This window comes from Tamandua tetradactyla, chromosome 1, assembly GCF_023851605.1.
Source record: "Tamandua tetradactyla isolate mTamTet1 chromosome 1, mTamTet1.pri, whole genome shotgun sequence".
Lineage (NCBI taxonomy): Eukaryota > Metazoa > Chordata > Mammalia > Pilosa > Myrmecophagidae > Tamandua > Tamandua tetradactyla.
This window is the reverse complement of record NC_135327.1, coordinates 30408511-30426733: the sequence shown is the minus strand read 5'-3', so window position 1 is coordinate 30426733 and position 18223 is coordinate 30408511. Positions and strand designations below refer to the sequence as shown.

At 36.6% G+C, this 18223-nt stretch overlaps 1 long non-coding RNA gene across 1 annotated transcript in view; it reads left to right on the top strand.

The window, feature by feature from the left end:
* The window catches only part of LOC143683947 (uncharacterized), a 355121-nt gene that overhangs the window by 161572 nt on the left and 175326 nt on the right, over positions 1-18223 (top strand). Inside the window, exon 6 of the long non-coding RNA XR_013175749.1 lies at positions 12604-12671. This is a non-coding gene — a long non-coding RNA (uncharacterized LOC143683947). The remainder of the gene's footprint in view (positions 1-12603; positions 12672-18223) is intronic.

The window sequence follows — 18223 nt, the reverse complement described above, 5'->3', positions numbered from 1 at the left end:
GACTTGCTGGGTCTGCAGGTCACGTGGACATTTGTTCCCAGCACATACCACTTTAATACTTAATTTTTGTCACTCAGTCAGCTGCTGTCCTTGTACATGACTTTTTGTAGGAATTGTTCTATATTTGAAGGTCCCCTTGGTTATAGTTGTGAAGCTTCCTTTCCAACAGGTGTGGTAGGTATGTCACCCCTCCTCATGACTCCTCTACAGAAAAAACAATTTGCCTTCTCCTTCTTAAGGAAATGGGGGTGGGGGGTCACACTGAGTTCTGACCAGGAAGACACCATGCCCCAGGGCTTTCTCACAGCAACCTCTGTATTTTGATCAGCTAATGCTCTAATGAAGGTTGTTTCTGACAAATGTATTGAGTCATCATTTTATATATTATGAGACGATTATGAGAATGTAGTTTTATATCCCATTGGATAGGATAAATTGTGAGTTGAACATGGTGCAATGTAATTATGATGATTTTTGCAACAATTTTAATTATTGGAATAGGTAGAGTGCTATCATTATCAAGAGATGAAGCAATAAGAGAGAACATAAAAGTTCTTCGAGAAGTAGCCCAGCTTCAGGTTAATTTTAGGTTCAGAGAAACTCAATTTGTCCTAGTAAAATGTACTGTTTGTGGTGTAAATGAGAAACACTGAACAAGTTATTTAAGCTCCCTGTGTCTAGTTTTACTCAGCTGTGACACAAGGATAATGATAATATCTACTCACAGGATTCAATGTGATTGTACAAATAAAGTGATTAGCACACTGCTTGAACACAGTAGGCATTCATTGAAAGTTATCGATCACTTTAGTATTATTTTCACTTCTTACAAGTAAAAAAAAGGCAATTTTCCTATGGCTGTTTGAAGAGAATGAAGAGAAAGGAAAAGTGCACTGGATTTGATCCAACTGTCCCATTGGTTTTGAACCCTGACTTCAGATACCATTGAAGAAATCATTTAACTTATCTGAGCCTGTTTTCTTGGCACTAAAATGGGAATGAATAGGTCTTTCTTACTGAGGTATTATTCAGATTAGACAAAAGTTTGCAAACCTCCATCCTTAGTCAGACAACATGGTAGAATGTTATAGCTATTCAGTTGCCACCACCAAGGAAATCAGTTCTATTTATTTGTGTGACCTTGGATAAATCACTCATCTGGCCACATTTTGTTTGCTAACAGATTGAAGAACTAAGGTATCTATCTATCTATCTATCTATCTATCTATCTATCTATCTATCTATCTATCATCTATCTATCTATCTGTCTATCTATCATCTATCTATCTATCTATCTATCTATCTATCCATCTATCTATCTATCTATCTATCCATCTATCTTTCTTTCTTTCTATATTATCTATAACTATATTATTTATATTTTTCCTCCCAAGCCTCATGTTTTAAAACCATGTTCAGAACCTGGTTGTGGTTCTGAACCACAACAGTTATTGAAATACAATACAGTTTTCAGTAATAATTATTGGACACACTATATGCTAAGTGCTACCATGCTAGATTCTGGGGATAAAAAAATGCAAAAATGATGTCGCCTCTGTCCTCAATATCTAAGTCTATTTAGGACACAAACAAACATACACACACACACCCCAAATAGGTTCTTAGAACCTATAAGGAAAACGTAAGAAATACGCTCATGGCACTATGGAGATGTAAACAGGGAAGGGCAACTTAACCCTTTCTGGAGGAGAGGATCCTTCCTGGAAGATATGAACCCCAAAGGATAAATTTGAGGATAAAAAGTATAATCATGTTGGGTGTGGGCGTGGGCAGTGAAACAAACCTACCATGACCAAAGACGAGGAGGAGAGAAGCAGCATGACTTTGGGAAACTGTTCAGATGTGGACAAGCAATGGCAAGAATCATGGCTGCAAATGCTTTTATAGTCAGATCACAGTGAAGCATGGTGCCACGGGAAGGTGCTCTATCTCCTGAGGGTTTGTGCAGCCAATATGACATCCAGCAGGCAGCATGTTGCTGAGTATAAAAGTACAGGCTCGGTTGTTGGAAGGCAGCCTACAGCTCTGGGCATCTGAATTTTGTGGGTACCTGCATCTTTGAACACTCTTCCTACATTTTAATACTTCCTCATGGTATGATTCATAGCTTTCCAATCTAGAATCTACATAAATGTTTGTTGTTGCTTAGATACAGATTTGCAGTTTAGGCTCTTTTAATCAGTCTCATCTGTAAAATATTTTATTTTAGAAATTAATTTCATCAGAAAATAAGCAGAGCACATGGTATCCACTTTGTTATCCTGGGAAATGGCAGAGATGATGGGATTGTGCAATTGATGGTGGGAGTGGCAGTTTGCTGATCATTGCCGAGTGAGTTTGGTATGTGGCTCTGACCTATTCCTCAAAGTTTTTCAAACCTTCTCTAAGTTACCTAATTCCATGTTTTAGGTTCCTTCCTGCCTATTTATCTTGAATGAGTTCTGTGGTTGCAAACAAGAGCCTTGTCAGATGAAGTTATTTAACCCAATTTCCTCATATATAAATTGGGAATAATAAGAGCTTCTATCACAGGAATATTTTAGGAGATGAACACAATAATTTATTAGTTATAAGGTTACCAAGTTCTCTTGCACAAAAACTTGGATATGCAAGGAGCAATGCAAATGATTTATTTTGTTTATAACTGATTCAGTATTTGTCCCAAATTCAAAATACTAAATGTATAATCTGATATGAATATTTAAATGGCCCATTTAGAAAATAGTTTTGCTTGGCTCAAACCACCTCATCAATCTCACCAACCTCTAGTTTGGCTCCTAAGATGTTGCTTAGGTTTAAGTGGTGGGAAATTGTATATTCTTGACACACTGAAGGGAGAAGAACCTGGTTTGTTGGTTCACGGATGTGTGCCAGCCAATGCCTGCTACTTCTTAGGCTCTTCTTTTACTGTTGTGTACTCATCTGGAATCTCTTTCAGAAGTCTAAAGCCGATGCTTTCTTAAGCCTCTCTTCGGCCCTGTTCTTACTGGCACCCTATGGGTTCATTGACTAACTTAATCCCCTGCTGGCTGTAGTGTCCTCAGCCCAGTGACATATTCTCTAGCCTGACAGCTGGGTTGGCATTCCACTTCAACCTCTTCACTGGGGTCATCCTGCTCTGCCATTAAATAACCCCACTACATGGGAAATTTTTATCTTATGGTATTGCTTTTCCTGGACCAGGTACTTTTGAAGTGGCTGCACCTAGATTGGTATGGAGTACCTTGTAAGGTGGCTTCCAATCAGAGTCTCATTTAGGCTGTGTGGGAAGAGTATTTGTTCCTGCCCAGTTGACACTGGTCTTAACATGTAACTTTCTTTGGTCAAAGGTAAGATGGTAGAAGCAAGAGTTCCAGTTTGGTGCTGGAGATTTAAGAGACCTACATATTTCTATCAGTTCCTTTAGTTTCTGCCCACCCTCTTGATGGCATGCTTTATAGTAAGCAGACTCAAACCCTATCCACAGTGAAGTAAGCTTAGCAAACTCAGCAGAACCCAACAGAGCCATAACCAAATCATAGACCCATGAATAAGAAATGCTTGTTTTCTTGAAAGTTTGGGTTTGTTTTCTTTCTACAGAAAATCTTACTAATATATATCCTTTTTCTAAAATTGAGCTAGTTTGGCTATCCTGGACATACAGGATATTCTGGGAGAACTCTAAGACCTGGGGTCTTTCAGGATTTGGTGACATATGCCAAAAGTTGGAAATGATGAATAAAATCGTTATCTTAAAATGATACCCTAGTCTACCTCACCCTCTTTTCATTGTTTCAGTAACAAGTTCCATAATTTTCAAATTCTACAGATAGATGCATGCACAGAATAGACAATGATAAAATGCTGTGTAGTTGAGAAGGCATAGGAGAAAAGCACATTGCATAATTCAATGCATCTCTCCCATATGTAATATATATATATATATATACAAATTTCTTGGTGTATAATGAGGAGTGAAGATTAAAGCCATTCATTGCCAAATGGCTTTAAGCCAGGAAATAGCATGGTCATATTTTCATAAGTGAATTATAACCCTTTGGTGCTTTAGTGGAAAATGGATTTAAGAAGTGTTAGCTTTGAAATGGAGATTGTCTTGTCTGACCTGGGCAGGATAAGTAAAGACAGCACTCATCTGGGGGTACACCTTCCCTTATTCACCTATCATCAGCATTAATGAAAGAATGCTATGACTTTGGATGATGTTGGACAGTATCCTTTCCAGATGGTCACATAGAGGAATTGTGAGCTTAGTTTGAATATCACAGGTTTTTAAAATGACCTGGATGCCTCTCTGGCCACTTTGTTTTTCAATAATGAAGTTAAATTGCCTTAACTCATTCTGGTATTGGTTTGAAATACTTTGACATATGGCAAAGGCTTGTTCTACACCTACATTTTTGAATTGGCTAAATTTTGAAAAGCATGGGCTTCCCATACAGTAGAGTCATATCATATTCAGGTAGGTATCTAATATGGTGACTTCCTAATAGAATTTATGAGTTATTTTATTCATCAGTTATTTTTTCCTTATTTATGTCCTAACTGTTGGAGCCCAATATCCTCATAAAATGTGTGTGTCTAGTATAGTTCCCTTAATGGCCCTCTTCACAGTCTTTGTCAGTGAACCCAAAAAGTAGTACAGTAATTGGAATATAAAAGCAAGCACCTATTGAGTGCCTACTTGTGGTAGTTAGATTCAGTTGTCGACTTGGCCAGGTGAAGTCACCTAGTTCTTTTGCTGTGGACATAAGCCAATGGTACATGGACCTCATCTGTTGTTGATTTACATCTGTAGTCAGCTAGGAGGCATGCCCGCTGCAATGAATGACGTTTGACTTAATTGACTGGCACTTAAATGAGAGAGCACAACATAGCACAGCCCAAGCAGCTCAGCATACCTCATCTCAGCACTCACAGCTCAGCCCAGGTCTTTGGAGATGCAAAAAAGAATCACCCCAGGGAAAGTTGTTGGAGCCCAGAGGCCTGGAGAGAAGGCCAGCAGAGATTACCCTGAGCCTTCCCACATAAGTGGAAGTGGAAAGTTAGCTGCCTTTCCTCTGAAGAACTAACAAAATAAATCCCCTTTTATTAAAAACCAATCCATCTCTGGTGTGTTGCATTCTGGTAGCTAGCAAACTAGAACACTACTATATACCTTATTTTAAGATGAATCATCTCATTTGAACTATACAAGCATCCAAATGTATTTTAAAACTGAGGAAACTAAGTTTGAGAAGTGTTCAATGACTTTGTCATTGTTATGAATAGGAATGGGTGGTTGAGATACAAAAAGACCCAAATTTCGCCGCTTGCCTAGTTCATGCATGCAATCTTTATTCTATGTTTTGAGACAGGCTAGTCTCAAGATGCTTCAGAAAAAATGTGGATGACAATTTATGGATTCCTCCTTTTTTCTAAGAAAAAACAGAGCCTGTGTCATGGCTCAATGACTCCTAAACTTCTGTGTAAGGAAGAGCCATCCCAGGGTAGGGGATCCATTCTGAGTCAAAGCGTCCATTCCCCAGGTTCCATCTGAAGAGCTTCAAGTGTCTTAACTCTCTGGGAGTCCAGAATCAGCATTCTGAAATATTCGTTAAGTGTTGATAGACAAATATTTAAGAAACACTGCTATAGAACCTGACATTGACTACAAATGCAGAGTTATTAGCTGAATGAATGACTGAACAAATTATCCACTCTTTAGCCTCTAGCAAATAAACCATAGCTTTATAATCAACCAGCTCTGTCTTCCAATTTGGGCTTATCTGGGACATCTTGCTATATTAGTAAAAAAAAAAAAAAAGGCAATTTTAGGGGTTCACAGATGGGGAACTCCCTTCTCAGGTCTTTTCTTTCTCATTCTCATTATTTCCACTCGAACATTACTCCTTGTAGAGGAAATCCTTAGCCCTTCCCCAATAGTCCATCTCTTTATTACTCTTTATTATTTATTTTATTTCCATCATTGTGCTGGTTTGAAGCTATTATGTACTGCAGAAAAGCCATGTCCTTTAATCCTCATTCAAATTTGTTTATTTCCATGGAGATGTGACTCACCCAATTGTGGGTGTTAACTTTTGATTAGATGGTTTCCATGGAGAAGCGTCTCCACCTATTCAAGGTGAGGTTGCTTACTGGAGCCCTTTAAGAGGGAACCATTTTGGAAAAAGCTTTAGAACCAACAGAGCCCACACAGTCAGAAACCTCTGGAGGTGTGCAAAGGAAGTGCTCCCAGGGAAACCATTGAAGAAGCCTAGAGAGAAAGCTAATAGATATTACCATGTGTCTTTACAACTGAGAGAGAAACCCCGACCTTCTTGAGCCAAGGTATCTTTTCCTGGATGCTTTAGTTTGGACATTTTTATAGGCTTGTCTTAACTTTTGACTTAATAAATTCCCGTTTTTAAAAGACATTCTGTTTCTGGTGTATCACATTCTGGCAGCTTTCATGAAACAAAACGATCATATTTACTATTTTTGAACTATCATGGTGGTTTATATATTTGTCTTTCTCCCTCCTCTAGAAATGAAAGCTTCATGTGATTGGAACAGGTTGACCTTACTTTCCTATCTGCAGGTACTATATCAGTGCCTGGAATCTAATAGAGGCTCTATGAAGAATTGGTTAAAGAATGTTTCAATGAATTTTTTTAGGGGAGATATATAGTCTGGGAATTGAACCCAAGTCTCCCACATGGAAAGCAAGCATTCTACCACTGAACCACCTGTACACCCAATGGTGTATCAGTGAATTTTAACCAATTTAACCTGCTTTTACTCTATAGGACACTTAGCAGAAAAGTTAAAATTTAATTTAATAATTGATTAGTTATCATTTGACTATTTTATGGAGCCATGTCTTAAATGGATTTAGTTTGAATTTCTCATATTTTCAAATGTTTTCCCTAAACAGGGTTTTAGTAGAAACCAGGCCTCCCAATGAAAATGTTACCATAGTTTTGGAATCAACCACCCCCCAAACAATGGCAACTTCATTGGCAGTGAATGACAGCTGGGGGAGCAGCTGGAAGAAGGTAAAGGGACATGGGATGGGATTCAGCTCAAATACTACCATTCCAGGTATAAAATCAGCTGTGAATTTGTTTACAGAATTCTGAACAGCAAGTATGTGATGAAAGTTTCAGAGAAGACTCCCAGACATGGAGAAATAGGCTATCAAAGTAATGAACCAGGTGGTAGACTAATTTTGAAAAAATAAGGTAAAACATCATATTACTAAGTAAATCCTTTGCAGTCTGTTGAGCAGCTAATCTTGGGAAAAAGGAAGAAAAAAAAAAGCAGACAACTCCCAAGCATCACTGCATTTGCAACTGAAATTTCTATCTTATTTATAGTACTGCGTGACTACAGGTGTAGCAACGATTTAATGATTCCTTAAAGTGCTCAAATGCCCACAACAGTAATTCAACAGCTGCAGATGGAGATATGTCTCCAATATCAGACTAGAAGAAACATTGTCACTTGAGAAGTGCAGCAGTGACACTTGTACTCTCTTCTTTGATCTTTTCTTTCTCCCTTTCTTCCATCTTTTATTTTTTCTTTCCTTTTAAAGATGATTGAATTATTTGCATTGAATCCTGATTTATCATCATCTTAACACATCCAACAAAATAGTCCTGATGTTAGAAATGCCAATTTGAAGACATATGAAGGAGAAGGTATGGTCACCAAATCAACGGCAATGAATTACCTTATTAGGTTGAGCATAGATTTCCACTTACCTGCCTTAAGAACTGCATTACTGAAGATGAGCAAAGCTTTCATCAGCACTTTTGGAAGAGGAAAGAACCCAAGCATATGCAGATTGGTTTGAACGTGGTGAAGAATTTTCATCCCTCTCTTCTCCCCATATTGACCTCATCTGAGCTGCAATCAGCAAAGTGAGACTGAAAACCCACTGGACTGTGAAGAAAGGATTTTTTCCTGTTTTGTGACCTTGGACAAGTTACCAAACCTCTTGAGCCTCAGTTTCCTGGTTTGTTTAATGAAGATTTGGACTTTTAGCAAGTAAAAACATTCTCCTTTGTAAATTGATGTTTTCTTTTGATAGACAAGGATACAGTAATACTAATCATTAAGTTTCACATGCTGGGCACAATTCTAAGCATTAATATATATCAAATTCTTTAATCCTCACCACAAACCTGGTGAGATGTTTGCTATTCTTGCCTTCCTTTCCTAGCTGAGAAAATGTGAGAACCAGATTTTAAACCATGTCAGCCTAGAACCAAATACCACGTTCTCACCATTTTGCAAAGAGCTGAGTTTCTGTGATCTCACATTTGGTTACCAGTCCTTAACTGGTACTTCAGGTACCACTTAATAGCTGCTTAACCCTGAGTAAGTTACTGTTTGATCTCAATTTCTTCATCTGTGAAAGGGAGCTTACCATAATATATTCCTCACGGATGTTTGGAGGAGTTCAAAATGGTATTGTTGTATAAGGACAGGCTAATCTGAGTACCCTGAGACAACACAGGTTTGTACCTCACTATGCCTCAAGCACAATGCAGTAGGTAGGGCATCTCCATATAGTAACTCATGGACTCAGGCTGATAAAGCATCTAACAGCTGAGGAGCTGCCTCTGTAGTAGAGAAAAAGATTAGTGAACAGTTGCATATTTTCATTGGCTAATCTACATGTAAGCCATGCCATATATCTTGTTCATCAGAACTAGTCATGTAATGAGGGGGCCTGGAAAAGGTAAGGAACAAATGTAATACCAGATGATCATTCTTCTCTGTGCCACACAGAGAGACCTTGACTATGATTCCTGACATGTGATTAGCACTCAGTAAATAGTTGCTATTGTGATTATTATCATGGCTATCATTATCATAATCAAAGCATTAACAGAGTATCATCACCTATTATTGGGTATTTCAGAACTGATGCTATAATTTGGAGTCTTCAAATGCTGGTCTTTTAAGAGGTGTTGAAATGTGTGAAGATTAATAGAAATGATAGAGGATGAGGCATTGTTGAACCCTAATAATAAAATTTTAATTTTTCCTAAGTCATGGAACAATTCAGCACAATTTCTTATGTAGTTGCTTTATTCTTATTTAGTTTTACTTCCTAAAATGTTTCTGTGTAACATTCACCTGTCCATAAACAACAAAAGTTGTCTTCAAAGGAGCCAGTTACCCATCTCATTGGCTGATTGAACATAAATCATCTACATTCTTTTATGCCTCATCAGCTCTGTTATAAGGTATTACCCTTTATTATGACAGATTTTATGATATTTTGTGATGACCAGCCATGAGAAGAAAAAGGTTTAATGCACTGACATCTAATTTTATTATCTCTGGTACCTATTCATTTTTTAGCAGCATTTCTTGACTTTGTGCCAGTTTAAGCATGAAGCTTTAAAAACTAGTTGATGACAGGGTTGGGAATTAAATCCTTAAATCAGAACAGAATTGGAAAGGCAAATCATAAAGAGATTTCAGTCATTTAGCATCAGTTTAGCATGTTAATAAGTGGTGCTCACAAAATAAAACTACATCACACAGCATGTTTTCTATCAAACATATCTGTATTCAGTCTTATTTCAAGGCTAGATAAGTTATCAGGACTGACCCAAAATAATGGAAGGGGACAAATGTGCATTGAGTGCTAACTATATTCGAACACTGTACTGGATATTTTTCTAAGTTATCTCACCTTATTTTTGAAAAGTACTGTGAGAGAGTTGCAGTCGTCTATAAGATAAATCAAACTGGAAGAAATTTAGGTAAATTTAAACTTCATACACTGGCTTCCTTTTTCAAGCATGTTCTTACTTCTTGTCTTTGGCATCTGTTGTTCCTTCTGGCTAAAATGGTTTTTGCTCAAATGTTGCATGATCAGTTTTTTCTCATCATTAGACTCAATATGTATTTCTAGAGTCAGAAGGGGTCTTCCCCGTGGAAAGTGGTGCTGCAGCCAGCCATTCTCTTACATCATTCTTATTTTGTTGCTGTTAGTAACATGCCACAATGTTGTTTATTTGCTTATTACTTATTAAGCCTTTCTTTTTCTACTTGAGTGTAAGCTTATAAGGGTAAGGACTTTTTGTCTTAGTCATCACCTTATCTCTAGTGCCTAGAACTTCAGGCAAAGGGTAATTGCTCAGTAAGCCTTTTTCAAGTTAATCAATATGTTTTAGCTGGTGATATTGATGTCACCAAAAGAGAAATCACTTGCTCAAGACTGAAAGACCAAGATCTGGAACCTGGTCAATAATTACCATAGGTGTCATTCATAGAGTGCTTTTACTTTTGTGCCACTCATTTTTCTAAGTGCTCCAAATATTAACTCAATTAACTCTCACTGTAACTCAATGATTTTTAATTCCTAATTTACAATTTAGAGAAATTAGGTAAGTAACTTGCTCCAAACCCCCCAGTTCTTTATCAGCAGTCTTTTTGCCATACTGCCTCCCAAGCTGAAGCTTTTAGAGCATTGTTCAGTCTTTGATTTGACAAAACCTGAGAATGATCTTCAGCACTACTCTGTTCCCAGGTAAGGGAAAAGAGGGCTGGAATATAAGTCTTTCAATCATCAACACAGGATTCATGCATCAACCCCATGAGTTGTTGTCTGTTTAGGTATAGGCAGTCATTAAATATTTCTTAATGAATTAGTGAATGAAATGGCATATATTCACAGAGAACAGACTATTTAGTTCAGGATCAGACTGATGGCTATTGTGCTAATTGCCGTACATTTTATAATTTAAATTTCACGAGCACTCTGACCAAGAAATCGTTACCCCTCATTTGTAAGGGTGGAACTCAAGACTCCACAAAACCTATGTTTCATCATCCTGGTTTATACTTCAATTATTTGTGAGTGTTGAATTTATATCTAGAGTTTAGAAGGCTGGAAAGGAGTCAGCCAGAGCCAGATATCTGTCCAAATAATGAGTCTGCCAATTAATGTAGTTCTTGAGGGAATTTGTGGGTTTCACTTCATGTCTGAACTTTCACATGCTCATCTCAAAATGAAAATGCTATTAGTGCCTACCTAAGAGTAAAGATTTAATGAAATTCTGTAAAATTCTAAACACAGTACTATCACATAGGTATTAGTGAATATTAACACAGATGATGATGATGTAGATGAGGAGCACTAGGCAATTTTGATGACAACTTTGGATTTGCTGAATAATTTAAAAATGCATTTTTCACTTTATTCACTGAAGTTTGCTATCTAGCTAAAGTTTCCAAGTAACTAAACAGAAAAATTGGAAGAGGTGTGTCACAGTTCTTCATTTGTGAAAATGCATGACAGAGGGTATCAGTGAGCAAACGTTCTCAGAAGTTTACCCTGGGCTTAGGACAGAACTAGAGGACTAGAAATAGAAGGAATTCCCAATCATCAGTCTGTGTTCATATTTACTTGCCCAATTATTGTAACTCTTCTGGAAGCCCTTATCTCACTTAGTGAATTTAAGAGTCTCTTTGTCCATGCCATCCCACTAGACCACAATCCCCTGAGAGCAAGGACTGAACAGCCCAAGGGCTGGCTCATGACTGATGACCAGAACATATTTGTTGAATGAATGAAAAAAAATGATCAAGCTAGATTTGGGAAATGTGCTCTTTTAGATTTTAAGTGTGTTAACAGCCACTGGCTGAAGACTCCAAAGGCACATCACATGGCTGATTCCATTCAAACACTAATGCATCATGAAAAATAGTCATTTTCATGTAGCTCTTCATGATTTAGAAAACAATTTTTCATACATTACTTTGTTCCATTTTCTCAATAACAATAGGAATTTTTACATTCATACTATAGGGAGACAGTCTGGGACTTAGAAATTTTAAGTAACCTTTCTAAAATTAGGGTAAGCTAGATTTAGAAAATAAAAACATAGAGCACCCAGTTAAATTTGAATTTCAGATAAAAAAAGAATTTATTTCTTTTCACTATTTTTATTATATTTCATTATTTTTCCGTGTGAGTATCCTGTTATTGCAGAACCATTTACTGAATTTTTGTTTGTTTATTTGGCTTGTTTGTATGTTTTTGGGGAAGTGCATGGACCAGGAGTTGAACCTGGGTCTCCCACATGACAGGCAAGATTTCTACCACTGAACTACCCTTGCACCCCACTAGAAATATATTTCTTAGTATAAGTGTGCTCCATGCAATGTATTGGATATATTTATACTAAACATTTATTTGTTGTTTATCTGAACTTCAAATATATCTGAGAATACTGTGATTTATTTGGCAACCATGCCATAGGGAAGAGGCCCAGATGTACATACAAGTCTTCTAAATCTATGCCCTGAGCTCTTTGTTGTGGCCGGTTCTAAAATCGGATATGCTGATCTTACCCTGGTCTTTCTTGGGTTTTCCTCTTATGTACCTCTTTTGGCAGATCTCCCTCAAGCTCTCCACCAGTGACCCTTGCTGCCTAGTATTTGTGCATTGCTGTAGTTTCTCCCACATTGAATAAGGCTGAGCTGCCCTGAAGAATGGGATATTGTAGAAATAACAATGTGTGTCTTACAAAACTAAATCACAAAAGAGATTGTGGCCTTCTTTGTGCTCTCTCCTAGACCACCAGCTCTAGAAGAAGTGATTATGTCATGAGAACACATAAGAAGCTGTATGGAGAAGTTCAAAGGTGAGGAACTAAGACCTCCTGCCAATGACCAGTACCAACTTGCCAGACATGTGAGTGAGCCACCTTGGGCGCTGACCTTCCAGTCTTAGTCAAGCCTTCAGATCACCGTAGACACAACAACTTCTTGAGCGCTCCTAAGCTAAATCCACCCAGCTAAGCCACTTCTGAATTCCTGACCCATAGAAAATGTGAGAAGATAGATGTGTATTTCTTAAACCAATAAGTTTGGGTTAATTTATTATGCAGCAATAAATACCGAATTAATCTTTAGAAGATGTATTTCAGCTCCTGGGAGATTGTTGCAGGTCAATGTGTATATTCATAATTCTATCAACTCAGTAACTCAGTTTGCCTGCAAAAAAAGTGTATTTGCCATTGTTACAGATGCAATGCCCTAGCAATTTTTTAAATGTGCATGTAGAATTCTAGGACCAACACCTCCCATGAATACCAAGTAGAAGAAGCAGCATATCATAGTGTTAGAATTCTTCCCAAAAGAAGTAGATTTGAACTCTGGTTCTTCCATTTATGAGTTGTATGAACTTTGGAAAATGACTTAATTCCCTTAAATCTCAATAATCTTCAGATCTGTAGATTGGGTCTAGTGCATGCATAATGTATTTGTTATGACAAAAATATGAAGCAATGTGCTTCATATATACTTTAGTGTCTAACAAACTAAATGTTCACAAATGTTAGCTAATATTATTTTTAAGTTAAATATCATGGGTGGATACCCTGGTTGTGTCTGTTTTCATGGCCTTCAATCAGATACACTTACCCTCTTTTTGTTGCCTAGTTCCTGTTCCCAAATCAGTTAGTGCAATATAAAACCAAGATGTTATCATAGCAATTGCGTTCTTGGCATGTTGGTTACATAATCATATTGTCTTTTCGTCATTGGCATCTTCAATCATTTTAAAGGTAGCTCTGACTTGACCATATTCTTGTTAACTGCCTTAAGCAAATTAATTAGTTTCATGGGACCTCTGAAGCCATTAATTCATGGTCTATAAACCCTCAGACCTAATTGAACTTTTTAATATTGTATCTTTACTATGTGATATAAGTGTCTTTTAAATTTTAAAAATTGCTATAGTTAATGTCTTATTAAATAGCCCCAGATCTGTAGAAGAATGAAAAAATTCCAAGAGTGCAAAATAATCAAAATGCAGATTAAAACAAGGGTCATTTTGTATTCATTTTATTATGTTACACAAATGCCAACAAGTTCAAATATGTAGCAAGAATAGCAAAAGGGTATCATATTTCTAGCCTTCATGGAATAAGTGTGGTCTTAGGACAGTAACTTTGTCTAAGAATTAATCTGTAAATATTTTTAAAATGAAATAACTGAACAAAGAAATATGGATCTTCAAAACCACAATGAGTTACCACTTCACAGTCACGAGGATGGCTTTTACAAAAAATACAGTAAAATGTGTTGGCAAGGATCCAGAGAAAATGTAAACTTCATACACCATTGGTTAGAATGCAAAATGGTATAGCCACTTTGGAAAATAGTCTGGTAATTCCTCCATGGTTTAAGCACAGAGATATTATATGACCTAAAAATTGTACTTGTAGATGTATACCTAGGAGAAAAGAAAACAAATGTCCATGAAGAAACTCCTACACAAATGTCCATATCATTATTCTTTATAATAGTCAAAGATGGAAATAATGCAAATATACACTGGAATACTATTTGGCAATGAAAAGAAATGAAGTACTGATATGTGTTAGCACATGGATGAACTTTGTAAATATCATGCTAAATGAAAGAAGCCATTTACCAAAGTCCACATATTCTGTGCTACCATTTCTATGAACTGTCTAGAATAGACAAATCTTGAGAGTCAGAAAGTAGATTAGTAGTTGCCTAAATCTAGGATAGTGGGTTTGGCAAGAATGGAGAGTGACTGTTAATGAGTAAGGGGTTTCTTTTTCAGGTGACAAAAATGTTCTAAAACTAGATTCTGGTGATGGTTTCCTAGTTATGTAAATATACTAAAAATATTGAGTTGTATATTTTAGATGGGTAAACTTCATAGTGTATGAATTATATCACGAGAAAGCTGCTTCAACATTTTAAAAAGAGTCAAATTACGCAAAATTAATTTTTATAAAAGAGGACTTCAGAGCTAACCTGAAGAAGCTTCTACTGGCCAAAAAATTGAATAACTTGAGTATTGATATGGATAATGTAATAAGTTGAAATATATTACTATGTTAAAATCAATCAATTCATAATGATACTTCAAAAATCCCATAGTTTTTCTCTACAGACTATTAGGGAGCCAATTCACTATTCCAAAAATAGATAAATAAAAAGAAAAAGCAAGCATTTATGCTGCTTTTCCTGTACAAACATTATCTTTCATGCTCAAAATCTCAGGGGAATCCCTCCTACTCCTGGAGTGTGAACTGCACTTAGTAACTTGCTTCCAAGGAGTATGGAAAGAAGGGCGTAACTTTATAGTGGAGAAACTTGGCAAACTACCTCAGCCAGGTGAGAAGCTATCATCACCAGTCAGAGATAAGTCAGGCTGATAACAAATACCCTTGATATGATGTGATGAGAAGGGCACTACACAACTATGTTTATTCTTCCCCCAAACCATAACTTAATCTACCCATGAGAAAAAAACATCACACAAACCCATATTGTGGAACTTTCCACAAAAGACCTGATTAGTACTCCTCAAAGAAAGGAAAGTCTGAGGAACTGTCACAGACAAGAGTAAATGAAGGAGAAACGATGACTAAATAGAATACTCTCTTGGGGAATATGTCCTGGAACAGAAAAAATATGTTAGTGGAAATGTATTTGATTCAAATATATTTGAATGTTGTGAAATCCAAATAAAGTGTGGTTTAGTTAATTAAAATGTATATATACATCCCCAGGAGGGATTCTGATAGACCATGCCTAGTCCCATGTTAACACTTAACAAAAACGCTGTGATCATGAATATGGTTGGTGAAACAGGTGACTTTGTGTGGGATAGATGGAGCCCCTTAACTAAAAAGTAGCTGTAGGAAAAGGTTTAGTGCACCAAAAGGAAGAAATGAAGAGCAAGGAACAGCTTTCCATTCTCGGAGGAGGTAGGTGCGTGCTCTTGAGTAAGGTGGGCATTGAGATGAGGGGGCGCAGCAGAGCAGAAGTTACAACATGTGGGTTTCCGTATCCCCCCCCAAACCTAGCGATTCTAAGAAGATACTTCTCCCTTAAATATAATGTCTTTTGTGTCTCCCCCAAAAGCAAATTATGCTTACAGCTCAATCAAGGACTTACTATTGGTACATCTTGACATGTTCTCCTTCATTCCTGAAGCTGTTTTTTGAACACTCACTTGGAGAAGCTCATTTAAAGTTGAATCAAGTGTAACCTGATCAAATCCTTAGAATCCTTCAAACAAGTTCCCTAGTATATACCTCTTACTATGGGGTTAAAAAGAAGCCACATTCTTAGCTGCCATGTCCCAGTCATTCAGAGGAATTGCCAACATGAAAACAAAGGGAACCTCAGCTTAATTTGAACAAACTGGACTTATAGGACAATTGCTAGTGAAGTCAGTTGGTATCTGACATAGTCTACTAGATCTAATAATGTGTCTTGTTGAAGGTTGGTTTTAATATAAATAGCCATTTTTATATATGTGACATTGAAAAAAAAACTATTCAAGGCTAAGTATTTACAGTCTTTCCTCCCCCTCTTTCCCAGACCCTTTTGTTTCATGGGTTGTTGACTTTTGTGTTGTTGACAAGGATGGGACAAGGCAGAGACATAGCACTGGTGGTGATAGAGAGGAGAAGGGTATGTTTCTTTCTAGAAAAAAAGTCATAAAGCTACTCCCTGAGAAAAGCAAAAGTCTGGGCAGCAGTAAGATAGATGACAGAGATGCATGTTGGAGTTGGAATTTGGATTATTGATTCAAAGAGAGAGAGAGAGAGAGAGACTTTGCATCCTTCAAAAACTGAAGTTCTGTGAGAGCAGAAACTTTACCTCCCTTACTAGTTATTTTGCTCCAGCATATTGCGTGGTATATGGAACACAGTGATGATAAATGAACATGAGTAAAGAAACCAACAATAATAAAATTATTAAATTTCTTGAAGCTTCTGGAAAAGAGCTATCCAAGAATGTCTAGGCAATTTTACTTTGATTTGGTGACAAATTGACTCTTTTTCTGATTCTTGTTCAAAGAAGTACAATTAATAATTAAGAGTTTGGGGATCAAGTTAGTCATTTCTCTTCTTTTTCATTTGTGGAAATTGGCATTAAGGTAGGACCACTAAGAAGGTATGCATCTTTAATGCTCAACAGGCACACTCCTATTCCTATACCTGTAATTTATATTTACATCTACAGTTGTATTTGTTGGATTGAGAATCAATGAAAAACTCAAATTTTGAAAATTGTAGCTACATTTCCCCTTTCACACCCCTATCACATCTCTCAATCTTGAGTCCAAAGAAAAAATAGCTAAGGAAAAGGGATGCCATTCCAAAAATAATTAGCTAATGTCCAAAGGGATCTGAGTTAGCTTAATTTGTACTTGAACTAAGCAGTTCTGGCTGAACAAAACATTAACTTCTTAGTGTCATAAGCCATTTTCAATGACTTTTGTAGTGTGTATACATATCAGATGCTTTGCTGATGGCAAAAACCCTTTTCAAAAGAAACAGATGCTATGACAACATGACAGCCACTTGAAAAGGCAGAATTTTACAGACATAAACATGATTGTCTCTGACACAATAGTTAACACACTGATTCTAAAGTATTATACACACAGGTATAGCTCAAGAGTAACTTCCTCACTGTCTAATCGTGTAAGCAATTTTTATTGCTGTAACTAAGCATTAGATTTCAATATTTCACATTTGCTGTTTCCCAATGATATTGTCAGTAGGTGGTTATTCAATTTTTTGGAAGAAAGGGTACTTGTTTCCTTAGAAATCAGATCTCATTGTTTAGAGGGAAATTAGAGGGAACTAGTAATTAACAATCAAATGATTGTTTCCTCTTCTTTTACTTTATGATGTAATAATTGAGATTTAGCGTGCATATCCATATTTAATACCTTATGTTTTATGTAACACTCTGAACTACATAGATTTTCATATGTACATATATGGAAAGAGAATATATTCCTTTATTTATCCTCAAGGTTAAATTTGATAGATTTAAAATAAGTTATAAAATAAGGAAAAAATAAAGATGGTATTTGCAATCATTTTATGAACGTACAGTGCTATCACTCATATTTTAGTTTTATGTGATGGGAGTGCATTCTGAACCTCTAGTGTGGCTTATATTGCATCTCAATCAGTTCCTGAAGGGAAACAGATGGGCTACTCAGAAGGGATAATTGGAGGGAGATGAATGAATGGACTATGTTTTTTAAGTGAGATTGTCTCTTTTAAAAATATTTTTATTGAGAAATCTTCACACACATTCGGTTCATGTAAAGTATACAATCAGCGGCTCGCAATATCATCACATAGTTGTTTATTCATCATCATGATCTTTTTAGAACATTTGC